At 43.6% G+C, this 17,146-nt stretch overlaps 1 pseudogene; it reads left to right on the top strand.

Annotated features, from left to right (window-relative positions):
* Positions 1 to 10,926: 10,926 nt before the first annotated feature.
* LOC123824970 lies at positions 10,927 to 12,037 on the top strand (annotated as a pseudogene).
* Positions 12,038 to 17,146: the final 5,109 nt, after the last annotated feature.

The raw sequence follows: 17,146 nt of genomic DNA on the forward strand, positions 1-17,146 counted from the left end.
GGGTGTCCACATAAGCACCTCTCACTAGACTGTAAATCCTTTAATAGAAGTGGTTCTCTGTCCTTCCTGCGCAGGGCCTTGCATCTTGCTCAGAAGTGCTTGGTGAACCATAAATTCTCAAGGCTTTCATAAGCCTTTTTCATATAAGATGTCCACAAATTCCTCGTGGACTAGATGCTGCTGTTTCTTTATACACACCTCTCCTCAGCATGCAGTCCCTTCCCCCCATCCACCTACAACCCATAACACACACACACACACACACACACACACACACACAGTTATCAACCAATTGCGGTTTAAGCAGACATCAGCCAATTAATTAATAAATATTTCATGAGATATACTCAGTAAGACTCCAGCCTGTTGCTCATCAATATTTATGATCTTTCTGACCCATGTGCATTTAAATAATAAAGAAAGCAAGAATAACAACAACCAAAATATCAAGTAGAGAAAAGGATAAAGACTACTACTGTCTTATACCTGGGGCTCTAGGAAGTAATCCTAATATTAACTCCATAAAAGAATAGTGAATGCAAATAAATATTCTAAGCACCCTCAATTAAAACCATCCTGCATTGGAAGGAAGTCAGGTAGTGAACAGTGTAGGAAGGAAAATATAGTAAGGATGTCAGCGTCTAGAGGAAGGAGCCCCGTGGATGGCCAGGGCAGGCTTTTGTGATGAAGTGATACCTTAAGCAGGCGCCGATAAAGCAAGAGCCGAGTCCTGTGGCTGCATGGTGGAAAGGCACTTTAGGAAGAAGAAATGGGAAATGCAGAGTGGCTTTGATGGGAGCATCATTAGTACATTCCAGCAATGGAGCCAGCACAGCTGGAGAGGAGAGAGCATGGGAAAGAGACAAATGGGACCTTGAGGGCACAGGGCTTTGCACAGTGAATGATCCTCTAGAAACTGGCATTAATAGTATCCCTCCACAAAAGGAAAAGGCTTAAAATCAAGTAAGTTCAAAGGAGGAAGGAAGGTGAAAAGGAGGGAAAGAAAATATTCATTAGGCTACATCTAGGTTTGTTTCTTTGTTCTTTTTTTTTTTAAGATTTTATTTATTTATTTTTAGAGAGGGAAGGGAGAGAGATAGAGAGAGAAACATCAATGTGCGGTTTCTGGAGGTCAGGGCCTGCAACCCAGGCATGTACCCTGGCTGGGAATCGAACCTGAGACACTTTGGCTCGAAGCCCGAGCTCAATCCACTGAGCTAAGCCAGCCAGGGCTGTTTCTTTGTTCTTAGTGGCTGTGTTAATTTAATTTTAGGAAGGAGCCTACACAAGTCGCTCACTCTTCTTAAAAAGCATTCTTGCAGGTCATCATAATGTCATTCTTTTTTCTGTCACCACCTGAGTGACAGAAAATGCTCACTGCTTCCATGCCCTCACTTTCCCTTCATTCCTCGATCTGGAACAGTCTTAAGTTCTGCTGCTATTAAACCACCAACCTTCCCACAAAGCAGACAAAACGAACCCCTCAACAGTCAAATCTAATGGTCCATTCCCAGTGACATCCAGCAGCCGGACTCCTCTGCCCAAACAATCGTTTCGTGGCTGTTTCAGCTTCCTTCTTCTGCCCAGTTTTGTTTTCACTCACCTCTCCTGCTACTTCTCACCCTCTTTCCTTGAGTCCTTTTTCTCTACCTATTCAGTTGTTGGTGCTGCTCAGATTCCTGTCCCAGAGAACCTTCTCACTCTAATTATTCTTCCTGGCAAGCCTATCCACTCCCTTTGCTTCTCCCACCTGCACATCAAACGTATATTTCACACAGTGCACTAGACATTCCAGTTGGGTAACTAATATAGGAATATCTCCTTTTTACCATGCCAAAAAATAACCAGAAATAATATATTAGCCACTACCTTTCACTGCTGCCCAAAGAAGAAGGCTCAAAGTCATCTCCATCATGGTGATAACTACCCACCCCGTGCCAGAAATTCTACCTCTGAGCATCTCTCTTCCATCCCCCTTCCTCTCCAACCTGATGTTACCACCTCACTTCCGATTCTCTTCCTCTGTGGTCCCAGTTGCTTACCAACTCCCCTGACTGGTCTGGCCTCTCCATTCTGTCCCCTTCAACACAACCACCTTGCTGTCGCTGCAGTCTTTCTAAGACCCAAATCTTACCACGTTTCTCTCGCCTTATCCGAGTCTTCCTTTTCATTTTCCTTTCTCATCCTAAGTAACCCACGCATTATGCCAAACTGTAGTCCCCACTCTAGAGGTATGGGTCATTCCCTCAATGCACTACGCCCCTTCACACTGTGCACCCTACTTCACCTGGAACGTTCTTCCCGATGACTCTCACCTGTTCCATACATCAGACTCAACCCCCCGCTCTCTGTGAACCTTCGGCAGCATCCCCATGTGTGCTTCCCCCTCGAGCAAGAGTTTACTCTCCTCCCATGTGCTAGCGTGACACTTCGCATATGTCACTATTGTAGCCCTTTCCATGTTTTATCATCATGTGTTTATTACATGGCTGTCTGCCCAACTCTGATATGAGTCCTTTAAGGTCAGGAACTCCACACTCTTCAGGTTTATATACCAAGTTCTAGGCAGAGTAAAATGTATAAAAAGATGTTTGATCAATATTTCTTGATTAAAAAAGAGAATAGTAAATGAGATGAAAATGGGTAAGTCTCAAAGCAGAGTCAGAAAATAAGAGAAATTGCCCTGGTTGGTGTGGCTCAGTGGTTGAGTGCCGGCCTGCGAACAAAAGAGCTGTGGGTTCAATTCCCAGTCAGGGCACATGCCTGGGTTGCAGGCCAGGTCCCCAGTAAGGGGCACGTGGGAGGCAACCACACGTTAATGTTTCTCTCCCTCTGTCTCTCTTCTCTCCCCTCTGTCTAGAAATAAATAAATAAAATATTTTTAAACCCAGGAGAAATCAAGATGGTAAAAAGATTCGCAAAGTCAGCAGAGAGAAAAACATCACAAAATATTAAAGCCAAAGCTAACTTTTGTGATCTTCTATAATCATCTAACTTGACCAATACTAGGACTGGAATTCAGAATACTCAGGTAGCAGATAGAGGAGCTTGAACTCAAGATCCAGCGTTTGGTCTACGATTCTCAGGGAACAGCACAAACCACGAAGTGCGCACGGAGCGTCCTGCTCGCCGGTGCACCGTGCCTCTCCAACCGAGATGGGCAAAAGGTCTGAAGAAGTTTAATGCAGCATCAAGTTCATTGAAAGCGTTATTTTCTTCTTACTTACAATTTTCTCATATGATGATTTTACTTCCCTTGCCTTATTATACGTGTGTCGGTCTACTCCCTTTACAGTTTATAAAGCAGCAACCTATCGTTTTACCAGATTCTCGTAGGAGTCTTTTGGATCTTTGGTTATAATTACATGTTCTTCCCTTTACTATTGCACCGCTGCCTGTAACTACGAAAGGTGACAAAATATCAACCGGGTAGCTGAAAACACTGTCTGCGCTCCCGTGGTTTACGCGGACGCACTGAAGACTGTGCGTCAAGGGCACGGGCTCTGACGCTGGCTGTGCCCGCCACCAGCGGAGTGTCGCTCCACCGGCGCGGGGCCCTGAGCCTCAGTGTGTGTATGCATCTGAAACTCAAGGGAGCTGGGCCCCGTCCTTGGTGTCCAAACCTAGCTGGGCACCAAAGCGTCTAGACGCTTTAATAAATGGAACTCTCTAACCGCCTCTCCTGAAACATCTCAGGGGATGAGGACTAGAACTCTGTATTTTAAAAGCTGTCAGGGGATTCTGTGGAGCCGTAGGTCTGAAAATCTCTAAACCAAACTAGGCCTCCAATCCCCAACCGGCTCTAAAGCCACGAGCGAACAGTTCCTCTTCGCGCCCATCGCCGCCGAGCGTGCAGGCCAGTCTGCGGACCCAGGCGCGGAGTGCCTCTCTGCGGCCTGGAGAAAGCAGACTCACCACGGTCAAGACCAGCAAGGCTCCGGAATGAATGGGGCTGTCTACGTTCCGGGCCAAGAGGACCACAGGAGAGTGTGGTTTTCTTTTCTTTATTTTCCAAAGTAGGCTTCTTAAGTTGGAAGAACTCACATATTTTCCAGAAGAGTCTAACGGACTGTTCTCAACAATGCAAGGGTTTATTATTATTTTCATCTGCTAACATTTCTCTTTGGACTCCAAAGCCATCTAAAATACTGAAGAAACCCAGTGTCTTGTGCCTTATTTAACAAAACACTTTCACTAAAAGGATAAAAATAAGACCTGTAAGAATTTCCTGATGCTCAGATGGCATTAAGGGGAAAACAACAAAGGCAAGGAGAAAACTACCTCACAGTTGCAAGTTCAGAATTTTTTTTCATTTTTACTTCAAAATTCAAACTAATAACATAATTTAAAAAAAGCAATGTATGAACCACAAAGCTAATTTATTCATTGATATAGCAAAGCACATAACATACCTTAGCAACTAGAACTTTAAGGCTTTTAAGACTACCAAAAGTTCAATAAATGAAATAAATTAATTCTAATCTTTTTTTATTTCTTTCTTTAAGTCACTGATGATGCAGTATAAGATAAACTTTAGATAAAGGGGAGTCTTTCATTGGTGGCTTCCCTCCAACGTGTAGTGCCTGATCAGCTTTTGAGTCAGTGATTTAACCACCCATCAATCCACTGTTCCTTAATCCAGCCTGGAGTTCTTTATCTTGTTCACAAGTGTGCCATGAAAAACAGCCATATGTCTTTCTGAAATCATAATCTTCAATAATTACTTGTTTCACAAGAATTTATTGAGCACTTACTATGAGTTAGGCACACGAAACATGACTAAGACAGTTACTGCCTATTTTGAACATTCTAGAAGAGAAGACACGTATCCAAATAATTTTGACAGTGCAATTCGTGTGGTTCAGAGTAAAATTTGTCAAGGTGTCAGAGATAGCTTCCATGGCAAAAGAGATATTTGTTGTTAAGTCTTGAAAAATACGTAGCATTTGCCCTTCAGTCAAAGGAAGGAGAGCTTCCAAGCAGAGAAAGCATGGAGTAAAGAGTACTTGATGGTGTTTGATTCAGGGGGACTCGAAGTAGCTCAGGATGGCTGGGGGAGGGGTGCTTTTGAAGGAGTGGGAGACACAGCTCGGGGGCAGGGGGCGTGGGACGGCTGAGAACAGCTGGGCAGCCTTCCCAGCGGGCCCTGCGTTACACTTCATGTCTTCTTTTCGATCTGGCCTCGGGGGGTGAAAATCAGCTTCAAGCCTCTGAAACATGTTAGGGAATCCTCAGAAGCTTTTTCTTCTCGGTCATAGAGAACTACTTTATCACTTGACATTCTTCGTATTCACGTCGACCACCACAGTCCAGAAAATCAGTTTTATTAATCCTTCTACACCAGTGTCCACTCCTCATGTCCTACTTCTTCCTAATTCTTACCTGTCTCCACCGCTCCTCTGCATGAGTTCGTTATTTTCTACGGAGAACTTAAAAGTCAATGAAGATATGTATCAGGTTTCTTATTGACTGCATTAACATTGTGAAAAGAATCCGTTCCAAGTAGGTAGCTCTTGGAAGATTGTATCAATGTCAAGTTTTAGACATACGTTTAGAAATAGTTATGCTTTCATATTGAATTGGAGTTTAGTCCTTGATAGAAAAGAAACCGAGTAAAAAATATGCTTTAATTCAGTTGATTACATCTCTTAAACGTGTGGCTGTTCAAACTTCAAGTCCCTCTTACAGGCACCACCAGCCTTTGATTGTAGTTTACATTAATGACAGGCAGCATTTTAGAAAGAAGTAGATGGCCTTGGAAATGCTAGGATTTTATAGAACCAAACTTACTGCAACACCAGTTGAGTACTCCAAGTTTCAACACACACACACACACACACACACACACACACACACACACACAGAGCGTGGTCCTGAATGAATCTATCCACTCTGTTGCCAGACTCAAGAGCCAGCAAGCCCAACCAATCAGGAAAGGATGTTCGTCAACTCAGCCTCATACATACTCCATTAGAAGTGGCTTTTCTGCTCTGAATTACAAAACATGTAGAGAATTGAGGCTGACCACCTACCTCACCTAGCATGGGTTGGGCAACTTCTGTGTTCCAAAACTCCCCAGATCTGCTTGTGCAACCACCTTTTACGACAAAGTTCAGAAAAACGGAGCAAACCTGTCCGGTAGGGCAGTGATCGCACCCTGGGTTCTCTTTGCTTCTGGCCTCGGTGTATCTGGCCAGCTGCCTTCTTTGTTATCATCTGTTTGTGAATGCTTTTCAGTAACCCTATTTGATAAGGTAGCTAAAAGGTCTTAGCCAAGGACATCTATAAAATTCAAATGTACCATTTTTAATAATGTTTTAATTGTTTAAAATTACTCTAGATGAAGAAGTCACGGATTTCCTGATTTGAAATAAGCAAACATCTTATTTGTTTCCTAGCACTCTGTCTCATAACAGCTCCCTCCTGCCAATAGAAAATGATCACATCAGAACCAAATCCATCTATCCTCAAGTAACAGACATTGGCAGACGCACTACATTCTGAGACTATTTGTCAGACTTTGGCTGGTAGAGTTTAAATTCTAGTTTACACTGGCTGCTCTGGAGATAAAAAACTCCACAATCACTATGATAGGCTCTGAAGCCTAGCAAATGAAAGAAAGAAAGAGAGAAAGAAAGAAAGAGAGAAAGAAAGAGAGAGAGAGAGAGAGAGAGAGAGAGGAAGGGAGGGAGGGAGGGAGAGAGGAGAATAGGAAAAATAGTTCAAATTTCAAAGTAAAAAAGAAACACATGCATAGGATATATGTATATATATCTTCTCTGCTTACTCAAATTACCTTAATTCAGTTTTACTATCTCACAGTGAGGTCACATTGTAATCTAGATTCCAGGGTCCAGTAGAAGTATACAACTTGACTATTTTTTATAAGACTTTGAAAAACTATTTGTGGAATTTATTCCAATAAATATGACATGTTTAGAAGCAGGAAAGAAAATACAAATTTAAACTTTATAGCACACATTCCTCTAATTATTTTATTAGTGTACTTTTCAATTAGTCTTAATATTATAATAGTTCACATTTGGACAAATTAAGAGTACACATCTAGACTGCTCACTGATTATGTATGAATTGGTTTAGTGTTTGTGGTACACCACACTACATAGGGAAATCAGTCTACTCCATCCATCAAACTTATTTTAATCTCTTCCTCTTTGTATTAGATCCCCAGTAGTTCAGCGGCCCTTCTATGTTACCACTTGGTTAAAAAAGGAAAAAATGGATATTCCAAAGCAATAGAATTTCAAAGGTATTACATGAAAGGCTACTCTTGTTTATAATGAGACTGCTTAGCTGTAAGAGGTCCTGGGATGACTCCGATCTCCTTACTGGTGTCTGATTGTGGTCTAGGTCACAATCTGTTTCCGGGGTATCTCACCAGACATTTGGGTGATGATTAGATCAGGACTCTCAGCCCACTCCATAAGAATATCCTTGCCCTAACCCCATACCCAGAGTGTTAATCTTTCACCATTTCTAGCATTTCCACTACATAGAGCGTAGTCACCTCCTTTGAGCAGTTCAGGTCTGTGCTGCAAGGTCCCACCATATAAATTTGGATCATTTTGCTCTCATCCTAAAGCTGTCTCTTTGCTGTTGATTCCTGGCCCCCTGCGAGGAAGGTTATTTCCATATCACCCTCCAGCATCCTCCTCTGGCAACCAGTCGTCCTGACGTGAACCTATGATCTCCTCTTTCCGTGAAATTAATTCTAAATTCTAAATGCAAAAATCAGACCCCACGTTTGTTTTTCCCTAACCAATTTTCTTTTGCATATTCTGATTCTTTTGTCTGACTAAGCAGTCCCTAAGTAGTTAGTTGATTCCCATGGCTGATCAATTATACCCTTAGATATTTCACAAATTCTTATGTGTTTTTCTAGGCAGTTTCTTAAATGGCCATGTAGTCAGGACTACACTGTTCTTCTTGTTCTTTGTCTACTTTTTCCTCCCCCACATGACAGCTTCTCTGGACGCCCCCAAAAGGACAAGTATTCTTCTATGCAACTTGACTTATTCCCATAATGGATTGAATGTTTGTGTCCTCAAAAATTCATACAGTGAAGCCCTAACCCCAAATGTGAAGCCATTTGGAAGTGGGGTATCTTGAGAGAAAATTAGGTTTAGATCAGGTCATGAGGATGGGGTCCCCATGGTGGGATTAGTGTCCTTATAAAACGAGGAAGATACCTGACCTCACTCTATTTCTCAGTGCACGCAGAGGTTACGTCACCACGCAGCAAGATGGCAGCAGCCCTGAGACGATGCCTTAGAAGGGAACTACTTGTTTGCACCTTGACCTTCTTCTTCCTCAACCCCAGAACTGTAAGAAATAAATTTCTTTTTTTTTTCAGGTGCCACTAAATGATAAAACGTTGTCCAAAAGATGAGATGGTTCTGGCATAAATTTCTGTGTAAGCCACTGAGTGCAAGGTATTGTTACGGCACCCAGAGCAGACTAAGAAACTCTCATCATCCCCTCCATCAAGAATGCCCTGACTGACGGCTTCCTCCTCTTCCTCACCACTGATAATCTGGAGGACTGGCCCTCTTTACCCAGGGGTCTGTGTGCAGTAGTAGACTGAAGGGGAGAAGACTACCTAACATCACCTCTTTGCTTGTGACTGGACGTTCTATTGGAAGAGTTTCCTTGGCTTTAATGTAGGAACCCTCCCACAGGAAGGTATGTGGCATTTCCTCACCCCGTGGTTCTGATTGACACCAGTCCAAGTCTTCAGAGGCCAGCTTCAGACTCGTGTCCCCCGAAGAGTGTCCCCTGATGGTTCCCTGCTTTTTCTAAACTTTTCTGGCACTCCTGTCTGCACCAAATGATTCAGAAATTTAGCAGGCTTTTATGTCTTCTCTTCTCCTCATGGAATTTCCCCACAGTCCTCTGCTCCTGTCTGTCCTTTTGCACTGAAGCGTTACTTTCGGTCAGCTGCTGATCTGCCACGACTCTAGGTATGTTCTTCTGTAAGAAGATGCATGTATCTACGTGCATGCGTACATACGTTCCTACAATCTTCTGCTTCTGGCCACTTCAATCTACCAAAGACATTTTAGCATCTAAGCATTTCTTTACTTTCTTCAGTACCTTAGTGACCTCAGCGAGCTAAGGGACTTTTACACCATCCCTTCAGCTAGGCCATTGACTTTTGTTTCTACATAGTCTTTCTCTGAGAGGAATTAGTAGAATCAGTCCAAGCTTCCCAAGAGCCTTTAGTATGGTGTCTGATTACCTAAGTTATCTCTCTCTCTCTCTCTCTTTATTTTTGAAAGAATGAGAATGTGGGAACACAAAATAGCAAGGTTTCTCTGGAGTGAGAAAACAAAGAAAGGAAGGATCCCGAGCCAAACGCCTCTTGCGCCATTGTCCGCGTACCTTCCCCAGAGCTGGCTCTGTGGCTACTCCAGCGGTCACTATTCCCAGGCCTGTGATTCTGAAAATCTGTTTCCCCTTCACATGTGGCTTCAAGTATACGTGGTCTTCGGGAGTAGCAGTCGTTTTCTTAACTGGTTTTGGAAAGATGGGATGGCAAGTCATTACTTGTTTTTATCATCAACATTTATTTTGCTTTGTAAGATCCTTTTACTCGGCTCCAACCGGTAATATGAGAATGAGGAAGAAGCACTTTTCCTCTTGAATGTTAAGTCCCACATATACCAAATCACACAATAGAATACAGACAGAAAGTCCAGCATGTGTCTGTAAAATCTTCATTTGTTAAACATATACTTCGCATGCGTGTGAAGAAAGGGTCATGCTGGTCAGGGAGAGTACAGTTTCACATAAACCAGTAGGTGCCCATGACCAGGTTTGGGAGTCTCAATATCAATACATGTGCACTGACTACTCAGCCATTCAATTTCCACTTTATCAGTATATCCTTAACAGTGCACGAGTTACTATGAGTCATAAAAAGTATAAGATATGGTCCTTACCCTTAGAAACATTATAAAGAAGCTTTATAATCTCACAGAGGGGCAAGATATACGCAAGTTGCACTATAATGAAGTAATGTCTGCCAAAGTCATTATCAAGGGTGAACATGCAGGGCAGAACCAAAGGGGCATCGAGATGTTCTATATTGCCTTCCCAGCTCTGAGCTACACACTGCCGAGGAGGAGAGCAGAGGGAGTCTGAGGAGGGCTTGTGTTTGGCTTGGGGATGCGTGGAGTCGGGGATTGTGTTTCCTGGTGCTGCCTGCCTTTAGTCCACCTGAGACCACATTCCCGACGCTTTATCACTTTATCATGGGGACAGGGCGTGGAAAACACATCAAGTATCTGAAGAAAGCTACTCAGGGGTTCCACATAAGCTGATGATTTGCTGTTCAGAGTTTGCATTTTTATGACACTTTACAAACTCAGCTTTAGTATTGGCTCTCTTAACAACTCTTCAAGATAGACAATATAGGTATTATCCAATTTTATAGATTAAGAATATAGGCCCTGGATGGCATAGCTCAGTGGATTGAGCCTGGGCTGTGGATCAAAGAGTCGCAGGTTCGATTCCCAGTCAGGGCACATGCCCGGTGGGTTGCAGGCCACAGCCCCCAGCAATCACACATTGATGTTTCTCTCTCTCTCTTTCTCCTTCCCTCTCTAAAAAGAAATAAATAAAATCTTTAAAAAAAAGAGGATAAAAGGCAGGCTTTCATTTAAAACAAATAGAATATAAAGGGACAGAGCAATTATCTGACTTGCCCAAGAACCAGAACACATGTGTTAAGATCCTGACAGGGGACAATTGGCCTGTCTAAACAACCCGACGGAAAAGAATTGATTGAAGGGCTGGGATAAGAGGCCAACACGGGGGTCTTTGCTGAGAGAGCTGCTCTCGAGTTTCACTACCAGGCGGGCCCGAGGTACCCCGAACCTGCTTCCAAACACTCTGCAAGTCAAAATGTCATACCCATCCCCCAAAGCTAAGTCCTCCAACCCCAGTAACCCCTGAGTCTTCCTTGACGTGGACATTGGAGGCGAGTGAGTCAGCTGAATTGTCTTAGAATTGTTGGCCAATACTGTACACAAAACTGCAGAAAAAAATTCGTGCATTGTGTACAGGAGAAAAAGGCTTTGGACAAACCACTGGGAAACTTCTCTAGCTTAAAGGATGCCCATTCCATTGAATTATTAAGAAACCTATGGTTCAGAGTGGAGACTTCCCAAATCAGAAAGTGACAGGTGGAGAAAGTATTTACGATGAAAAGTTTGAAGATGAGAATTTATACTCTAGCGTGACCAGGAGGGTTGATTGAGCATGACACATGCAGGCAGCAATACAAATGGTTCCCAGTTCTTTATCACCACAGTTCCGACTCCTCATTCGGATGGGAAACATGTGGTTTTTGGCCAAGTAATTAAAGGAATGGGTGTGGCAAGAATTCTGGAAAATGTCAAAGTGACCCATGAAAGGTCTGCCAAATTGTGTGTTCTTGCAGAGTGGAGAGAATTGAAGGAAGGGGATGGTTGGGGAGCATTCCCCGAAGATGGTTCTGGTGACAGGCGTCCAGATTTCCCCGAAGATGCAGACGTAGATTTAAAAGATGTAAAATATTACTAGTAACAGAAGACTTAAAAAACATTGGAAATACATTTTTCAAATCCCAGAACTGGGAGATGGCCATTAGAAAATACACAAAGGTTTTAAGATCCATGGAAGGTTCAAAGGCTATAATGGAGGAAGTAGATATATTGAAGCTGCAACCTGTAGCTTTAAGCTGCATGCTGAAAATTGGTGCTTGTAAACTGAAGATGTCAGATTGGCAGAGAGCAATTGACAGTTGTTGGGAGGCTCTTGAAATAGACCCATCAAATACCAAAGCACTGCACCGTAGAGCTCCAGGATGGCAAGGATTAAAAGAATAGGACCAAGCACTGGCTGGTCTTAAAAGAAAGCTTAGGAGACAGCACTGGAAGATCAAGCTATCCAGGCAGAACTGCTGAAAGTCAAACAAAGGATAAAGGCACGGGAAGAAAAAGAGAAGGCAGCATATGCAAAAATGTTTGCTTAATAAGGAATTCAGTTATACTTAAATATTATGCATTGATGAAAATGGGAGTAAGAAAATTGAAGGGTTTTTGTTTAATATATATGTTGCTTAAAGTGTTTTCTTTGAGGGCTCAGTTCCCATTGTTTAGAGTTTAGAAATACCAATATCTGTTCACTCTTCATAAAAGTGTTACAAGCTACATACACACACACACACACACACACGAGGCCAACAAGGGACCGTGAAGCACCCAGGGGCTGATGGGCAGGAAGCCCACAACTACCCCTAGGCCTGAGGAACAGAGAACAGTGTTCCCAGAGCCTGGGGAGAGCGGCCACTACTCTGAAGGAGGAGCTGCCCCGCGGGGTGGTGGCCAGACGCTGCCGGAACTATGACACAGTGGGGTGAAGCCAGCGAAGAAAGACCCTGGTCCTTCTCTCTTCTCACCCCCAGCTCACACGCCAGCACCTCCCACTGGCCAAAATAAACCGGGAGCAAAATCCGCAAAGATCCCCGACGATGCAACCAAAAGAGGTCAGCTTCTCAGGCACAGACCGGGCAGAGGGGACCGAGCGGATCTGAGGAGGTGGACAGGAACCGCGTACTAAGGAAAAAGTACCCAATTTTGTGTCTACAAATTCAGTGCTCTTTTCCCCATAGGTACTAATCATGTATACCCCCCGATGAATAATGAACAGTCAACGAATTATTGAAAAAGCCAGGAAATAGACTGGAGTCTTACGGAGATACATTTCCTGATGGCTCGTGGCTGTTCTGAACGCTTTCTCCTTGGACAGAAGCCATGCTTTGTGTCCTGTCTCACTGAGCCCGTAAGTACATCTTCGTCACTTCAAAAAAGGTGCAGCCTTTAGAGATCGTACTGTTGAGCTTCGGTGTCACGCTAAGCTCCGTAAGTCCTATCGGAGCTACACAAAACAGAAACGGAGAAAGACGATGGGAGGCGGTCTGGGTGCAGCGTAGGACAAACGTGCCTGCAAACAAGTGCGCGCCTGTGCAGGGCACGCAGTCTCACATTCGGACAAGTTGCCTCTGGGAGGGAGCCAAAGCGACAGGAGACAGAACGAGGTCCATTTCGTAGAGCACTCAAGGGAAATGATCTTTTCTCAAGACTTCAGAAATCGATTTGGAACCCAGCACTGAGTCCTGCTGGCGTCCACTGCACAATGGCACTCACTCAGCTGGTCTTTTGCCGAAGTACCAGCTCATCATTCCCACTCTGGCCTGAGAATCCCTGAAATTAAGCACCATCCTTTTCAAGTATTAGTACAGCGTTCCCTAGAAAGAAGTTAAAAAAAAAACCTTGAGTCTATAACCTTAGTAGGAATTCCGTTTACCCACTGTTCTCCTTCAATTACAGAACTTTAAACTACAAAAGGAAAGTACAATACACGAAATGCTTTTCACAATTAAAAAGCAAGTAGTTAAAATACCTTAAACCTTTGGAAAGAAAGTGGAGAAAGACACTCTAGGATTGAGGAAGAGGATGCAGAGGACGGCAGTAGGGGGCAGGGTGTCACTGTGAAGACAAACATTCCTGTTTATTTCCTGAGGGGGCCCTGACGGGGGCCTTTGTGCGGAGGTCCATTGCCCATGACCCTGGGAGCCCCCGTCTGAGTGATCTGGCCCAGCTAGCTCACATGTGCACCCTGCTGACAGCTAGGCAAACTGCCACCAAGGCTTTGACCTTACCCACAGAGTGTTCCGGCTTTTATTTCTTGAAGGAATCAAACCAGTTTCTTCAAGAAAGATTCCCTCCATGATTAAGCTAACTATGCTTCCTTCCACTGCTTAAACCAAGGCCCTGGCTTATCCACAGCCATTTCCTAGTGTTTGTTTCCTTTTCCCCAGAACAATGAGGATGACAGCCTGAGCTCTGGCTAAGGGGCCCCAACACCTGAAATAATCTTTGCCGATTACACCAGTTGGCAGGCCACAAAGGAGTACAAATGCAATCTTTCATTAAAAAAGGAATTTAAAGAATAAAGAATATCGGACGTGGCCAGTGAAAACAATGAAGTGATTAACTAATTAAAACCATTCAAATGTATAATGATTCAGACACAATAATACAGTTGGCCTTCTGTGACCTGTTTGCCAGTTAGGGCAGAGCCACGGCTCCTGGAATAGAAGAGGCGTTTGGTCAATAAATATCCTTACAGCTAATCCGGTTTCTGTTCTGTTTGCCAGTAATTTGTTCTTAAGGAGACCGGAGTATCCAGCAGGGTACCTGGCCGTAGGCGGCAGGTGGATCTCTGAGACGGAGGGCTTCTCCTCCGACTTTTCTTCTGAGTCGGATTGTCACTGATACGCCAGATGAAACACTGAAGATTATCAACCAGGACATCTTTCTGACCGAACCGCTGCATCAGGTATTTGAACCCCAGGAAGATCTTTGTGAAATATAGCCACTACTATATTTTTCAATTAAAGATTAGCTAATTTGGGGTAGCCCGACTCATTCTGTCGTGAGGATCTCCGGTTACCCAACTCCCCACTCTGTCAGTGCTTCTCCATCTAGGAGGACTTGGCTGTCTCCAGACCCCGAAGATCACAGCAAGAACTCTCTTAAACAGCGTGTTTCTACTTTAAAGATAATACAGTCACATTACCAAAAATCTCGTGCTTACTCATGAGTGAGTACCTAAAATGCTTTCTATCTTCATTCTTTCATTCGACAGGCATTCAATACAATGTTTATTTTTATTTTTATTTTTTTTAATGCTTTGTTTTCTAGTTTTCACTGTGAAATAACTCCTAGATGCCAGGCATTGTGTTAGGTACGGTCTCACATATTATCTCCTAAATTCATCACAACAATCGTGAGTAGGCAGGCAGCACCTTCAAGAGAGCTTGTGCTATACACGGCGGCTGTATCGTTGTGCTGCAGGCCCGTCCTGCACAAATACAGCTAAATCCAACTAGGTGCTTAAAATATCCAACCATGAGCATCATTGAAAACTATCTTTGCAAGTTTCTTAACCAAACAGTCTCAGTGTCTCCTTTGTACCATTTTTTTAAAAAAAAAACTCTTTTTCTGAAAGCCTGTGGTATCGGTAGAGAACAAGCAAGTCCATTCCAGAGCTCACTCACTCCTGGGGAAAATCTTGAAAATGCTGCATCCTCTCGGTCATAAAGAAGACTAAGAAGCATCATTAGATAGTTTGACCCCAATTCATCACCTGAAATGAAAGCAAATTCACACCCACAGCCGTCTGATGCTGAAATGTTTATGACACTTTTATGTCTAAAGACCCTTTCCACTTTGGTGTGTCAGTGGCCCCCTGCAACCTCAGAAAGCGGGAGATGGACCTGCATTTTGCCACTTTTAACAAAGCAGGTGCAGAGGCTATCAATGAGCAGAGCTAGGACATTTGAAGGTTCATGGGAGAGAGATTCTCAAGTGCATTTTACAAAACAAAAAAAAGTGAAGGGCAAAAATGGAATTACAGGGAGATGTAATGCGAATGTATTCAAGGCCATAGATGAAATAAACTGGCGGAGGCTGAAATGCAGTTTAGCGATACGACTGCCAGCACTGTCCTCAAGATTTTATAGTCTTCCACCTTCATTCTACAGGGGTCAGATCAGACAGCACAGCCTCTCTGTGTAACTCGGCATCGCCGCCAAGTCACTGGATCACTCACCCACTTATCATCTGACATCTGGACCATTGTATTACCTGGATCTCAGTTAGTTTTCATTTAAATTAGAGGAAGTGCTGTTTGGGTTTTCAGAAATTTGAGAAAAACACATCTAAGTTAAGCTCTCTTACTTAAAAGAATATTGGCTAATTTTCCTTTCTTTTTTTCTTTTCTTTTTTCGCCCCCGCACTATTTCCCTCCCCCAAAAGACCCTGTAGGTAATGAAGGCTTGTGTCAGACCCACACTTTGTATTCTTGCAGATCTGGCGTGTCTTCACAAATCCCTTTAAAGGACGTGTGATGTTTAAACATGTTGATTCAGACTTGAGGCAGAACGCACTCCATTCACTCAGAGGAGAACAGTTTAAATTTTAGCCGAGGAGACTCACGGATGCGAGGGCCTACAGATTCTGGCAATGCCGGGCATATTCGTCAGTGTCTCTTTAAATCTTCCTTAATGTATAAATGACACTTAAACGTCCCCTTTTCGCTGCAGTTGGCAGAGGACCTAAGACCATAACAAGTTGCTTCCCCAGTAAATGTCATTTTCCCTTAACCACAGGGCTGCAATTCAAAAACTGCAGATTTTTAAAAAGTATTAAGAAAAAATAATAACTCTGGGCATGAAGCCTAGGATTTCCCATCTATGAAAAGAAGGGGGGTTGTGACAGAGTGGGGGACTGCCGAGTGGCCAGGGGCCTGGGGTGACTGCTTTCAGAATGGCTCCGGGACCCACTCCGTCAGACGGAGGGTCCTCTGCCCTCCAGCCACAGTGACCTGTAGGCAGGGGGCAGGATCCCAGCACAACGCAATGGTTAAATACACACATGTTAGAGTGAGAAACCGAGGTTCAAATCCAAGTTCAAATACTTACTGACTTTGTACTTTTAGGCAAATTAGTCTACTTCTTTGTACCATAGTCCCTATTGTGAAATGCAGGTAATATTATACACAGGTATAGTAGTTTTCTATTGCTGGATGTCATACCCTGACAAACTTAACAGTTTCTATGGCTATAGATTTAGTGGCTTAAAATAACACCAATGTGTTACCTCATGGCTTCTGTGAGTCAGAAGTCCTCCAGGTACTATGCCCAGGGTCTCGCAAGGCTGAAATCAAGGTGTCCAGCTGGTACATGACTCATCTGGGGTCCTGACAAGGGAAAGATCCACTTCTCAGTGTTGGGGGTCATTTCCATGTGGCTGTGTGACTGAGGTTCCCATGTTGTGACTGACTATAAATCAAGGGGCCACTCTCAGCCTCTCAAGGCTGCCTGCCATCCCCTGCCACCCCGCACTCCCAACCACACAGCAGTTCGCTGCACCAAGGCCAGCAGAGAATCCTTGACCCTTTGAATTTCCTCTTTCAGGCCCAGTCCTTTTAGAGGCTCGCCTGATTAGGTCAGGCCTGCCTAAGATAATCTCTCTTTCTTTTTTTTTTTTTTTAAGATTTCACTTATTTATTTTTA

Source organism: Phyllostomus hastatus, unplaced genomic scaffold (genome assembly GCF_019186645.2).
Source record: "Phyllostomus hastatus isolate PE091 unplaced genomic scaffold, TTU_PhHast_1.1 phas_contig_58, whole genome shotgun sequence".
In the NCBI taxonomy this organism is placed as follows: domain Eukaryota; kingdom Metazoa; phylum Chordata; class Mammalia; order Chiroptera; family Phyllostomidae; genus Phyllostomus; species Phyllostomus hastatus.